This window comes from Piliocolobus tephrosceles, chromosome 16, assembly GCF_002776525.5.
Source record: "Piliocolobus tephrosceles isolate RC106 chromosome 16, ASM277652v3, whole genome shotgun sequence".
Lineage (NCBI taxonomy): Eukaryota > Metazoa > Chordata > Mammalia > Primates > Cercopithecidae > Piliocolobus > Piliocolobus tephrosceles.
This window is the reverse complement of record NC_045449.1, coordinates 20,495,993-20,510,265: the sequence shown is the minus strand read 5'-3', so window position 1 is coordinate 20,510,265 and position 14,273 is coordinate 20,495,993. Positions and strand designations below refer to the sequence as shown.

Below are 14,273 nucleotides of genomic sequence, written 5' to 3'. Positions count from 1 at the left end.
GCCTGGAGCAATGGCACGTTCTTGGGTCACTGCAACATCCACCTCCCGGGTTCAAGTGGTTCTCCCGCCTCAGCCTTTCAGCCAAGTAGCTGGGATTACAGGTGTGCATCACCACACCTGGCTATTTATTTATTTTTGAGACAGAGCTTCGCTCTTTTCGCCCAGGCTGGAGTGCAATGGTACGTTCTCGGCTCACTCCAACATCCGACTCCTGGCTTCAAGCAATTCTCCCGCCTCAGTCTCCTGAGTAGCTGGGATTACAGGCACACGCCACCACGCCCCGCTAATTTTTTTTGTATTTTTAGTAGAGACGGGGTTTCATTATGTTAGCCAGGCTGGTCTCGAACTCCTGACCTCAAGTGATCTGCCCGCCCCAGCCTCCCAAAGTGCTAGGATTACAGGCATGAGCCACCCTGCCTGACCAAATACCCTTTATTTCTTTCTTTTGCCTGATTGCCCTGGCCAGAACTTCCAATAATATGTTGAACAGGAGTGGTGAGAGAGGGCATCCTTGTCTTGTACCAATTTTCAAAGGGAATGCTTCCAGCTTTTCCCCTTTCAGTAAGATATTGGCTGTGAATTTGTCATAAATAGCTCTTGTTATTTTGAGATATGTTCCATCCATATCTAGTTTATTGAGAGATTTTAGCAGGAAGGGTGTTGAATTTTATCGAAGGCCTTTTCTGCATCTATTGAGATAATCGTGTGGTTTTTGTTATTGGTTCTGTTTATGTGATGGATTACATTTATTGATTTGCATATGTTGAACCAGCCTTTCATCCCAGGGATGAAGCCGGCTTGATTGTGGTGGATAAGCTTTTTGATGTGCTGCTGGATTCGGTTTGCCAGTATTTTATTGAGGATTTTCGCATCGAAGTTCATCAGGGATACTGGCCTGAAATTTTTTTTGTTTTGTCTCTGCCAGGTTTTGGTATCAGGATGAGGCTGACCTCATAAAATGAGTGAGGGAGGAGTTCCTCTTTTTCTATTGTTTGGAATAGTTTCAGAAGGAATGGTACCAGCTCCTCTTTGTACCTCTGGTAGAATCTGTCTGGTCCTGGACTTTTTTTGGTTGGTAGGCTATTACTGCCTCAATTTCAGAACTTCTTATTGGTCTATTCAAGGATTCAACTTTTTCCTAGTTTAGATGTGGGAGGGTGTATGTGTCTAGGAATTTATCCATTTCTTGTAGATTTTCTAGTTTATTTGCATAGAGGCATTTATAGTATTCTCTGATGGTAGTTTGTATTTCTGTGGGATCAGTGGTGATATCCCCTTTATCATTTTTTATTGTGTCTGTTTGATTCTTCTTTTTTTCTTTATGAGTCTGGCCAGCAGTCTATTTTGTTGATGTTTTCAAAAAACCAACTCCTGGATTCATTGATTTTTTTGCAGGGTTTTTCGTGTATCTCCTTCAGTTCTGCTCTGATCTTAGTTATTCTTGTCTTCTACTAGCTTTTGGATTTGTTTGCTCTTGTTTCTCTAGTTCTTTTAATTGTGATGTTAGGATGTCAATTTTATATCTCTTCTACTTTCTCTTGTGGGCCTCTAGTGCAATAAATTTCCCTCTAAACACTGCTTTAGCTATGTCCTAGAGATTCTGGTACATTGTATATTTGTTCTCATTGGTTTCAAAGAACTTATTTATTTCTGGCTTACTTTTGTTATTTACCAAGTAGTCATTCAGGAGCAGGTTGTTCAGTTTCCATGTAGTTGTGCAGTTTTGAGTGAGTTTCTTAATCCTGAGTTCTAATTTGATTGCACTGTGGTCTGAGAGAGTGTTTGCTATGATTTCTGTTCTTTTGCATTTGCTGAGGAGTGTTTTACTTCCAATTACTAGTCAATTTTACAAGAAGTGTGATGTGGTGCTGAGAAGAATGTATATTCTGTTGATTTGGGGTGGAGAGTTCTGTAGATGTTTATTAGGTCTGTTTGGTCCAGAGCTGAGTTCAAGTCCTGAATATCCTTGTTAATTTTGTCTCACTGATCTGCCTGATACTGATGATGGGGTGTTAAAAGTCTCCCACTATTATTATGTGGGAGTCTAAGTCTCTTTGTAGGTCTTTAAGACCTTGCTTTATCAATCTGGGTGCTCCCATATTGGGTGCATATATATTTAGGAGAGTTAGCTCTTCTTGTTGTATTGATCCCGTTACCATTTTGTAATGTTCTTCTTTATCTCTTTTGATTTTTGTTGGTTTAAAATCTCTTTTATCAGACTAGGATTGCAACCCCTGCTTTTTTTTGTTTTGTTTTGTTTTCCATTTGCTAGGTAAATATTCCTCCATCCCTTTATTTTGAGCCTATGTGTGTCTTTGCATATGAGTCTCCTGAATACAGCACACTGATGAGTCCTGACTCTTTATCCAATTTTCTAGTCTCTGTCTTTTAATTGGGGCAGTTAGCCCATTTACATTTAAGGTTAATATTGTCATGTGTGAATTTGATCCCATCATTATGATGCTAGCTGGTTATTTTTCCCGTTAGTTGATGCAGTTTCTTCATAGTGTCAATGGTTTTTACAATTTGGTATGCTTTTGCAGTGGCTGGTACTGGTTTTCCTTTCCATGTTTAGTGCTTCCTTCAGGAGCTCTTTGTAAGGCAGGCCTGGTGGTAACAAAATCTCTCAGCATTTGCTTGTCTGTAAAGGATTTTGTTTCTCCTTCACTTATGAAGCTTAGTTTGGCTGGATATAGAATTCTGGGTTGAAAATTCCTTTCTTTAAGAACATTGGATATTGGCCCCCACTCTCTTCTGGCTTGTAGGGTTTCTGCAGAGAGATCCACTATTAGTCTGATGGGCTTCCCTTTGTCAGTAACCCGACTTTTCTCTCTGGCTGCTTTTAACATTTTTTCCTTTGTTTCAATCTTGGTGAATCTGATGATTATGTGTCTTGGAGTTGCTCTTCTCGAAGAGTATCTTTGTGGTGTTCTCTGTATTTCCTTAATTTGAATGTTGGCCTATCTTGCTAGGTTGGGGAAGTTTTCCTGGATAATATCCTGAAGAGGGTTTTCCAACTTGGTTTCATTCTTCCTGTCACTTTTAGGTACCCCAATCAAACACAGGTTTGGTCTTTCCACATAGTCCCATATTTCTTGGAAGTTTGTTCATTCCTTTTCATTCTTTTTTTCACTAATCTGGTCTTTATGCTTTATTTCATTAAGTTGATCTTCAGTATGTGATATCCTTTCTTCTGCTTGATCAATTCGGTTATCAATATTTGTGTATGCTTCATGAAGTTCTTGTGCTGTTTTTCAGCTCCATAAGGTGACTTTTGTTCTCTAAACTGATTATTCTAGTCAGCAATTCCTCTAACCTTTTTTTGAGGTTCTTAGTCTCCTTACATTGGGTTAGAACATGTTCCTCTAGCCTGGAGCAATTTGTTATTACCTATTGTCTGAAGCCTACTTCTGTAAATTTGTCAAATTCATTCTCTGTCCAGTTTTGTTCCCTTGGTGGTGAAAAGTTGTGGTCTTTTGGAGAATAGGCGTTCTAGTTTTTGGAATTTTCGGCGTTTTTAGGCATTCTAGTTTTTGGAATTTTCAGCGTTTTTGTGCTGGTTTTTCTTCATCTTCATGGATTTATCTACCTTTGGTCTTTGATGTTGGTGACCTCAAAATGGGGTTTCTGAGTGGATGTCCTTTTTATTGATGTTGATGCTATTCCTTTCTGCTTGTTAGTTTTCCTTCTAACAGTCAGGCCCGTCTGCTGCAGGTTTGCTGGAGTACGCTGGAGGTCCACTCCATATTTTTTGCCTGGGTATCAGCAGCAGAGGCTGCAGAACAGCAAAGATTTCCTGCCTGTTCCTTCCTGTGGAAGCCTCGTCCCAGAGGGGCACCAGCCAGATCTCAGCCAGAGCTCTCCTGTATGAGGTGTCTCTTGACCCCTGCTGGGAGGTGTCTCCCAATCAGGAGGCATGGGGGTCAGGGATTCACTTGAGAAGGCAGTCTGTCCCTTAGTGGAGTTCAAGTTCTGTGCTGGGAGATGCACTGCTCTCTTCAGAGCTGGCAGGCAGGAACGTTTAAGTCTGCTGAAGCTGCACCCGCAGCTGCCCCTTCCCCCAGGTGCTCTGATCCCAGGGAGATGGGGTTTTATTTATAAGCCCCCGACTGGGGCTTCTGCCTTTTTTTCAGAGATGCCCTGCCCAGAGAGGAGGAATCTAGAGAGGCAATCTGGCCACAGCCACTTTCCCATGCTGTGGTGATTTCTACCCAGTCCAAACTTCCCAGCCTCCTTAGCACTGTCAGGGGAAAAGAGCCTACTCAAGCCTCAGTAATGGTGAAAGCCCCTTCCCCCACCAAACTCTAGTGTCTCAGGTCAACTTTAGACTGCTGTGCCGGCAGTGAGAATTTCAAGCCAGTGGATCTTAGCTTGCTGGGCTCCATGGCGGTGGGATCCACTGAGCTAGATCACTTGGCTCCCTGGCTTCAGCCCCCTTTCCACAGGAGTGAATGCTTCTGTCTCACTGGCATTCCAGGCACCACTGGGGTATGACAAAAAACTCCTGCAGCTAGGTCGGTGTCTGCCCAAACAGCTGCCCCTTTTGTGCTTGAAACCCAGGGCCCTGGTGGCGTAGGCACCCGAGGCAATCTCCTGGTTTGTGGGTTGTGAAGACTGTGGGAAAAGTGTAGTATCTGGCCAGAGTGCACCATTCCTCATGGCACAGTCTCTCAAGGTTTCCCTTGGCTAGGGGAGGGAGTTCCCCCACTGCTTGTGCTTCACAGGTGAGGTGACGCCCCACCCTGCTGAAATGTTCAGTTTTCATGTAATAGCTTTAGTCAGTCATAGACCTGTGTTTACAAAAGAAAGGCAACAGTGATCCCCTGTTTCAGCCACAAAAAACATCCATATCTGCTGAAAATTCATTGAAAGACTCATATTTATATAACCGTATTTGTTCTTCACTTTCATAGATCACTGGATTTGTGTTCAACAGTTTTAAAAAATCTCTCTGTGTATGCATCCATATATGAATGTATCTATCTACATATGTAGATATGTGTGAATGTTTGCATGTATGTGTGTACCTATCTATCTATGATCTATCTAGTCCCTCGGTTCTCATCTGTGATGCCACGATTCAATCAAAGAAAAGCAATACGGCATCACTGCTATGACACGGTTACTGAACGTGCAGTATAGCGTAGGATTTGGTCAGCCTCCTCAACCATTTTCTTGTCTACTTGATTTTAGAGTCGTTTCTTACTATCAGGCAGCTACTAATTAGTTGATATTAAAACCAGCCCTTGTTTAGGCATTTTACTTCAATAATATAATTTTTATTGTTTAGATGTTTTATAAGCTTAACCTTTCTCTTGCTATCTCTCCAGAAAGATGACAAGCCTGCATTTATAGTTTTGCAACTACAGATAATTGTACAAATAACTAAATATATGGAATTGTTAATGTGTCAAGCACTGTACTAGGCATAGTATATACATAATTTTATTTACTCTATATACCCACAGTATAAATTACTTACTATTATAATCCACTTTTTACAGATAAGAAAATGAGGCACCAAAAATTTAAGAAATACATATGTTACACTAGTAGGATGTAGCAAAACCCACATTTACCGACATGTTCTCCCCAAAGAGCTTAAACTCCTAACTTTTATGTTATACTGATTTGGTCCTTATCACTTTTGAGTTTCAGTTTTCTCATCTAGGAAGTATACTACATCATTTATTCATTCATTAATTCAATTAATTGTCTACTATGTGCTAGGTTATATGGAGGTGCAGGCACAAGGATTAACCAGGAACAAAACAGACTGTGTATGCTGTCAAGGGCATAACTTTCCAGTGAGAAGATCAGACAGACAGGAAATAAATGACTGTAACGTCATGTGGCGACAAGAACTTTCATGAAAAATGAAGCAGACTAAAGTAGAGAGAAAGTGTTGTATTGGAAGCACTGTTTTATATTGTATGTGGAAAATTCTGCTAATGAGACATTGGGAAAGCAAGAAGAAGATTCTAGGCAAAAAGTAAGACAAATGTAAGGAGGAGGATGTTCTAGGAAGAACGTGTCCATCAGTGAGGCCAGAGCAAAGTGCACAAGGGGAGGATGGTAGACGACAGTTTCAGAGCAACGCCACGAACTAAATCATGCAGGGCCTTGGAAGACATTGTGGTCAGTTACTGTCCAACCAGGGACTGAAACTGCACAGTAATTTGAATAAGGGAAATTGAACGTAAATAACTGTTAACTATTTCAGGGAATTATCTCTTAAAGCAGAGGTGTCCAATCTTTTGGCTTTCCTGGGCCACATCGGAAGAATTGTCTCAGGCCACACATAAAATAAATACAAGAACACTAACGATGGCGAATAAGCTAAAAAAAAAATCACACAAAAAATTTCATAGCTTTGTCTGTTTCTTTTGGTTATTTGTTGTTGTTTTTGGTTTTTTGTTTGGTGGTGGTGGTGTTTTTTGATACGGAGTCTCACCCTGTTGCCAGACTGGAGTGCAGTGGCACCATCTCAACTCACCGCAACCTCCACCTCCCGGGTTCAAGTGATTCTCCTGCCTCAGCCTCTTAGGTAGCTGGACCTACAGACACACACCACCACGCTCAGCTAATTTTTGTATTTTTAGTAGAGACGAGGTTTCACATGTTGGCCAGGATGGTCTCGATCTCTTGACCTCGTGATCTGCCTGGCTCGGACTCCCAAAGTTCTGGGATTACAGGTGTGAGCCACTGTACCCAGCCTGTTGTTTTGTTTTTTGAGACAGAGTCTTGCTCTGTTACCCAGGCTGGAGTATAGTGGCATGATCTCAGCTCACTGCAACCTCTGTCTCCCAGGCTCAAGCAATTCTCATGCCTCAGTCTCCTGAGTAGGTGGGATTACAGGCATGTGCCACCACACCTGGCTAATTTTTGTACTTTTAGTAGAGGGAGATGGGTTTTCACCATGTTGGCCAGGCTGGTCTTGAACTCCTGACCTCAAATGATCTGCCCACCTCAGTCTCCCAAAGTGCTGGGATTATAGGCGTGAACCACTGGCACCCAGCCAAACAGCTCATAGTGTTTTTAAGAAAGTTTGTTGGGCCTCATTCAAACCAGCCCTGGGCCGTGGGTTCTACAAGCTTGTGAAAGGTAAAGCAAACACACACACAAAATAGGGACAGCAAATTCAGGGAGCTGCCACTGCACTCTCCAGTGCTTCAGGCAAGCACTGTAGGAAGAAATAAATCTGGAAGAATCCTCCACACACACCAGAGCTGAGTGCTAGACCTCCTTGGAGAGGGTGAGGATGTGGCCTGCTCAACAGCAGATAATTTTGCTGAGTTTCTACACTGACAAAACACTGGGAAGCTGCTCCCCTAGGTGCTGCCTGTGACCTGCTCTGTCCCCAGAGAGGTAATGGCCACGGTTGGCTACTATGCACCACAAGAGCAAGCTGAGGAGCACTCAGAACTAGGAAGAAGAACTCCATCCTTCTCCAGCAACCCTCCAGCAGATGCTGCATAGTTTCACACCATGACACAGACAAGGCAAAGCCGGCAAGCAGGGTAAAGTGGGGAGGTTTGGAACTGATGGTAATCAGCTGAAGAGTGCAAGAAAAATGAGTTCTCACCTTTCGAAGAGTGGAGGGTGGGAGGAGGGAGAAGAGAAGGAAAAAAAACTAATGGGTACTAGGCTTAATACCTGGATGATGAAAGAATCTATACAACAAACCCCCATGATACAAGTATACCTATGGAACAAGCCTGCATATGTACTCTGAACTTAAAAGTTAAATTAAAAAAAAAAAAAAATGAGTTTTGTCCTCATTTAAAGAATTTGAGCCAAAGGGTGACATTTTATTTCTAAAAAAATTTTTTTATTTTATTTATTTTTTCTTTTTGAGACGGAGTCTCACTCTGTCGCCCAGGCTGGAGTGCAGTGGCAGGATCTCAGCTCACTGCAAGCTCCACCTCCCAGGTTCACACTATTCTCCTGCCTCAGCCTCCAAGGTAGCTGGGACTACAGGAGCCCGCCACCAACTTGGCTAATTTTTTTCTGTATTTTTAGTAGGGACAGGGTTTCACCATGCTAGCCAGGATGATCTCGATCTCCCGACCTCGTGATCCACCTGCCTCAGCCTCCCAAAGTGCTGGAATTACAGGCGTGAGCCACCACACCCGGCCAGGGTGACATTTTAAATGATATTTTTGAAAAATCAACTACATGGCTTCGTGGAAAGACAAATGGAATAGTAGAAGGAGTGAAAAGCATCTAGAAGGACAGGCTACTAATCGAGACCTGAGATGATAGTGGCTGAGCGAGTGGCAGCAGTAGACCTGTAAGAGATGCTTGGATTCACAGTATGTTTTAAAAGAATCACCAACAAGATCTACTGATGAATTGGTTTGCAGTATGAGAGGAAGACAGTAGTCCCAGAGGATTCCAGATTTCTTATGGAAGAATAGAAGTGACATTTACTAGATGATAAAGACTGAATAAAAGTGAAAAAGAGTGAGTTTCTCACTTCAAGAAAAACTGACAATATCCGATATGTCAGTGATAAAATTTAAAATCTGAATTAAAAAAAGAATTTTGGAAAACTTTATCAACTACTTGAGCCAGACTGCTGTCCAAACACCTAAAGATCTTTCTGGTTAGGCTGGCAATGATTTAACAGAGCTTTTGTTTGTTTATTTGACATTGTATAATGAAATGTGCCAACATTTAAAAGATCTGCTTAACTCCGTGAAGCAATGTCTAATGGGTAATATTATAAAATTGGGCATGGGTAAAACTTAATTAAAAGTATAAGATGGAACAACAGATTTTAGAGTAAATGTAATCTTTTTTAAATCTTAAGAGTTTTAGGAGTTTTCATATTTAAGGTTCCAGATTCCACATTACAGCTAACTTTTAAGAAACTACCCCTTTAACATTTTCAGTGTAGTATCAGAGAAGATTGTCCCCCATTACCCGAAAAGGTTATTAAAATACTTCTCCCTTTACAACTATTTTTCTCTGTTGAGACCAGATTTTCTTCATACACTTGTTTAAACCCAGTAACATATTTTAACAGATTAAATGTGGAGTTAAATATGATAATCCAGCTATAATCTATTAAATCAGACATTAAAGAGGTTAAATAAAACTAAGACAGTATCACTCTTCACATTAATTTCTATTTTGTTTAATTTTTCACGCAAATTTGTTACTTATGTTAACACACAATGAGTTTGTCATCACTGCTTTGAATCAGCTAACATACTTCTTTCAATTTATCAGATTCAATTTTAATACGGTAAATATCTACACATATAATCGAGGTCAGGAAATCGAGACCACGGTGAAACCCCGTCTTTACTAAAAATACAAAAACTTAGCCGGGTGCGGTGGCAGGTGCCTGTAGTCCCAGCTACTCTGGAGGCTGAGGCAGGAGAATGGCATGAACCCGGGAGGCAGAGCTTGCAGTGAGTGGAGATCGCACCACTGCACTCCAGCCTGGGCAACAGAGTGAGACTCTGTCTCAAAAAAATAAATAAAAAAAAATATATTATTAATAATATAATTTTATTTATTTATATATATAATATATATTTATATATATATAATTTCATGCTAACCCTCTCCATTTATTTCAGAATCAGAACATTTTATCTTTGCTGATTATTAAGCAATGTTCTCAGTATCATCTAATATTTATGTTCTTTGCAAATGTAAGCACTGAACACTGATGTTTTAAATAACATTATCTTGTTTTTAAAAATCATGTATCTTTCATGCATCTGTAACCATCTGATCAATGATCGGAAAACGGGAAAATGAGTATCACTGGGATTCTCTCAGAGAGGCACATTTAATTGACTGGGCCCCTCTGAATTTCCATCTAGAATCTTCTGAGATTAATGTACAAGTGATCACTCTGCATAAAAGCAGCTTAAAATACTGGACATAGCTTCAGTATCAGAACAATTTTCAACTACAGTGTGACGTGCACAATTGCTTTGTCTTTCTTGAATATTTTCTCTCTTCCACTTGGTTACGAATTGAGCAGATTGTGCTTTTCTGGAGAAAAAAAAACAATGTTGGAAACCAAGTTTTATTTAACAAAATTAAGTGATTTAAGCAGAGATAGATTTTGAACTTAATTCTACAGTACATGTTTCACAACAAATTTCCTTGTATTAATGGTAGGCCATTTCACACACAGAGCAAGTTCGAGCATCGCAGAACACAGCTAATTTTGCTAATGTATCACAATCACAGAAATACCTGTGCTAAATAACCTTGTCCTATTTTCATGAAAATGAACAGTGTTCAATAACCCTCAAAATATTTTATTTCATGCCGATTCAGATTTTTTCTAACCATTTTTTTCTGTGACATTGCTTCCACAATGACATAGAATGCTTTTAAAAAGACAAATGTTTGTTTTCATGTATCTTTTTCAGATACTCTCTTTCTTAAGAAAGCATGGTGACTTGCAGTTATTACCTTGCATATTCTTTCTTTTTGGCAAAAAGATATAATTTGTTTTAAAAAGCCAATCTGAACACTGTCCTATGTGTATATAGGGTGGCCATGCTGTTAAATTTGCACATAGAGACTGTCAGTGACTGAGAATGACTCAAATTGCAACCTCCTTGTTTTAATGTTGCAAAGGTTGCCTATGCCTGATGGTGTGTTAAATACCCAAAGCTTGCACAGAGGGAACTAACAATGGACCTTTTCACTGGGTGGTGCTGCACAGTTGTGCTTCCAGAATCTTTATCCACTTTACTTCATAGTAAAATAACAAGAGAGAAACAAAACACAAACCACCTGATCTCCAAGAGCTTCTTTAAAATCAAAACCACCATGTGAGACTTAATAATTAAAGATTACAGAATTAGTATAGCATGCATTAGATATGGATGACATATCTGCAGCAAGTCACTGTAAGTCTAGTAAATATCCAGATGAAAACATCTATTTAAGAGCAACACTGATAATTATATACGAGGAAGTCATGTTAGTGTTCCACAACATTAAAGAGATGAAGTCCATGAAATTATCTATGCTATTCTATATAACAGATGGGAGAAGCTTGGGTAATACTCAGTGTGGATACTGACTTGTGTTCCTGACTCATAAGCAGTGCTCAGACACGTTTAACCCACTGTAAACGTGACAGTATGAATGAACGTACGTGAACTGTAAGTGAACCCCTTTTGGGCAAGGGGTTAATTATTTTCTGTATGAGTACATTAAATCATTTTGTTTTCCAGGTGTAAATGAAGCCTTCAATTTGATCAAATAAAATACAAGAGGTGCACCACCATGCCCGGCTAATTTTTTGTTTATTTTTCTACAGACAGGGTTTCACCATGTTGCCCACTGCTGGTGTGGGACTCCTGAGTTCAAGCCATCCACCTACCTTGGCCTCCCAAAGTGCTAGGATTACAGGTGTGAGCCACTGCAACTGTCCTAAAATACAGATTTTGCTTAATTTCTACAGTTGACGTTCTGGTACAAACATGTGCTTGGAAATACAGTATAGTTAGCTTAAGCCTTTTCATGGGGAAATAAGATATCAGTAAATACTCCAGGATTTTAAACTAGAATACAAAAGAAGAAAATATTTTTTAAAAAACTATAGCATAATATGAAATGTATTTACATCATTACATTTAACTGCTTATTTTACAAGCAATAGTAGTTATCATTCACCAATTAATAATTTGTCAAGTTCACCTGTAAGTATTAAAACACAAAATTCTATGAAGTTCTATAACTTAAAATAAAAAAGCAACATTTAGGCTTAAAATGTATTTTATATAGGCATAATGCAACACCAGCATTACAGGATTGCATTTACAAATTCTCTTGCCTCTAAGCATGAAGTTATGTTAAAACACTAAAGCAATTTAACTGTTTTGGGGTTTTTTATATTAAGGAAATCTAAATTTTTATGAGTGAATTAATTAAATTGAATTAATTTTCTTATAGGCATATCAGTTTACCCCATCTCTGTTAAAATAACATGCACTGCCCTACAAAATGAATGCCGTATTCACAATCATGTTTCTGCCACATTCTTAAAGATTTGGGGAAACAAATGCAATCTAAAATCAGAGACTCCATGTTCAATGCCAAAGCTACACACCTCTATTTTTTCCCCAGTGAGCCTTTTGGAAAAGTCTTTGAATTACATATCAAAGTGCGCTTCAAGGAAATGCGATCTTTTCGTTTATAGCTGGTGAACAGCATGCAATCTGATAGCACCGTCACTAACAATCCGAGACTGCTCTGGATCTAAGTACTAAAGATGAATCACACTGCAATCGCAAAATATTTGGAAGTGGGAATTTATTGAACAAAGTTAGGCCGGGACTCTAAAGCAGCACTTGCTTCCTTTGCTCCAAGACGACTTTTAAACGTTAGTATCACTACTGTTTGTTTTTCCCCCAACTCTTCTCCCACACTGCCTTCCTCTCCCCCACCACCTTCTCCCACCGTCTTTCCCCGCTTCCCTGCTCCCTCCCTCCGCCCTCCCCTCTTCTCCCAGCACTGTCTTCTCTCTCAGCCCGTCTTCCGGCCTTTTTCTTCCCCTCTCCCCACCTCGTTCCCTGTTTCATCCTCTTCTCTCCCACCGATCTTTTTCCGCTCTCCGTCTTTCCCCAACGTCGTCTTCGCCACTTTCCCCTCCCTTCTTCTTCCCCCCAACCCGCCCTCTTCCCTTCTCCCTCCCCACCCTTTTCTTCCCCCCTCCCCTTTCCAACCGTCTCCTTCCCCACCTTCTGCCCTTTCCCTCCCCTCTCCTTCCCCACCCTGCTCCTTCCCCACCTTTTTCCCCTCTCCTTCCTCAACGTCTTCTCCCCTCCTCCTTCCCCACCGCGGTCTTCCCGCATCCTCTGCTGCCCTCTCCCCACCGTCTTCTTCCCGCACCTTCTTCTCCTCCGCAGTTTTTTTTCCCCTCCCCACCGTTTTCTTCCTCTCAGTCTCTCCGCCTCCTCGCAGCACCGGTTCCAGTGGCGGCACCTCTTCCTCCCAGCTCCCTCTCCCCACGGCCTCCCCGACCCTCCACCCGCTCGCTTCCCCTCTCCACCTTCCCGCCTATTCCCGCAGCAGCGTCTTCCGCCGCTCCCTCTTCTCCCCGCCCCTCCACCGTCTTCTCCCGGCCTATTACCGCAACCGTTTTCTTCCTCACCCCGCACCGTTTTCTTCCCGTCTTCCCACCTCCTCGCAGCAGCGTCTGTCTGCCGCGGTCTCTTCCCACCATCTTCTCCTCTCCCCATCCTCTTCTTTCCCAGCCTCTTATTCTCCGCTGTTTTCTTCCCCTCCCCACCATTTTCTTCCCGTTTCCATCTCCCCACCTGCTCGCAGCAGCGACTTCCTGCCGCGCTTTTGTCTCCCCGCACCCTCTTCTCCCCGCTTCCTCTCCCCACCGCCTTCTCCCCGGATCGTCTTCTCGCCCACTCCCTTTTCCGCGCTCTCCCACTGCCTTTCACCTAGAAGCCCTCCACGCGTGCGCGCGCCTGTGTCCCTGCGCCCGGCGTGTCTCTGCGCCCAGGCAGCCCCTGAGCTGGGCCCCTGAGCGCCGCCCCAGCAGCCAACTGAAGACCCCGCAAAGTCGCTGCCTGTGCGACCGCGGCTGCCCCCGCCCCCGCCGCTACCTCAGAACTGAACAGTGTTGGCTGCGGGCGGAAGACAGTGGGGCCCAGAAGACTGCGGGGAGAGGGGGAGGAGGGTATGCAGAAGGTGGGAAAGAACCTTGGAAAGTCGGAGAGGGAGAAAGGAGGGTGGGAAAGAAAACAGTGAGGACACGGCAGGGCTCGGTGGCTCATGCCTGTAATCCCAGCACTTTGGGAGACTGAGGCGGACGGATCACGAGGTCAGGAGTTCGAGACCTGCCTGGCCAACATGCTGAAACACAGTTTCTACTAAAAATACAAAAATTAGCCGGGCGTGATGGCGACCGTCTGTAATCCCAGCTACTCCAGAGGCTGAGGCAGGAGAATCGCTTGAACCCGGGAGGCGGAGGTTGCAGTGAGCTGAGACCCTACGGTTGTACTCCAGCCTGGAGTTTTATTTATCTCAAAAGAAAAAAGAAAAAAACTACTGTGGGGAGAGGGCGAGGGGAGGGGAAGAAGATAGTGGGAAAGAAGACCACCGAGAGAGGGAGATGTGGGGAGAGCTCTATTGTTTCACTCAACATTCCTCAGTTAAAGTTAAAATGTTCTCATAAGTTACGTATTTTCAACTTTTGCTCTTCTAGTTGATACATTCTTTTTCTTCCTCCATCTCCTTATTCAACACCAAGTTAGAACTCCAACGACCTT

At 42.2% G+C, this 14,273-nt stretch overlaps 1 pseudogene; it reads right to left on the bottom strand.

Annotated features, from left to right (window-relative positions):
* LOC113224114 overlaps positions 1-14,273 on the bottom strand; it is a 78,454-nt pseudogene that overhangs the window by 3,580 nt on the left and 60,601 nt on the right.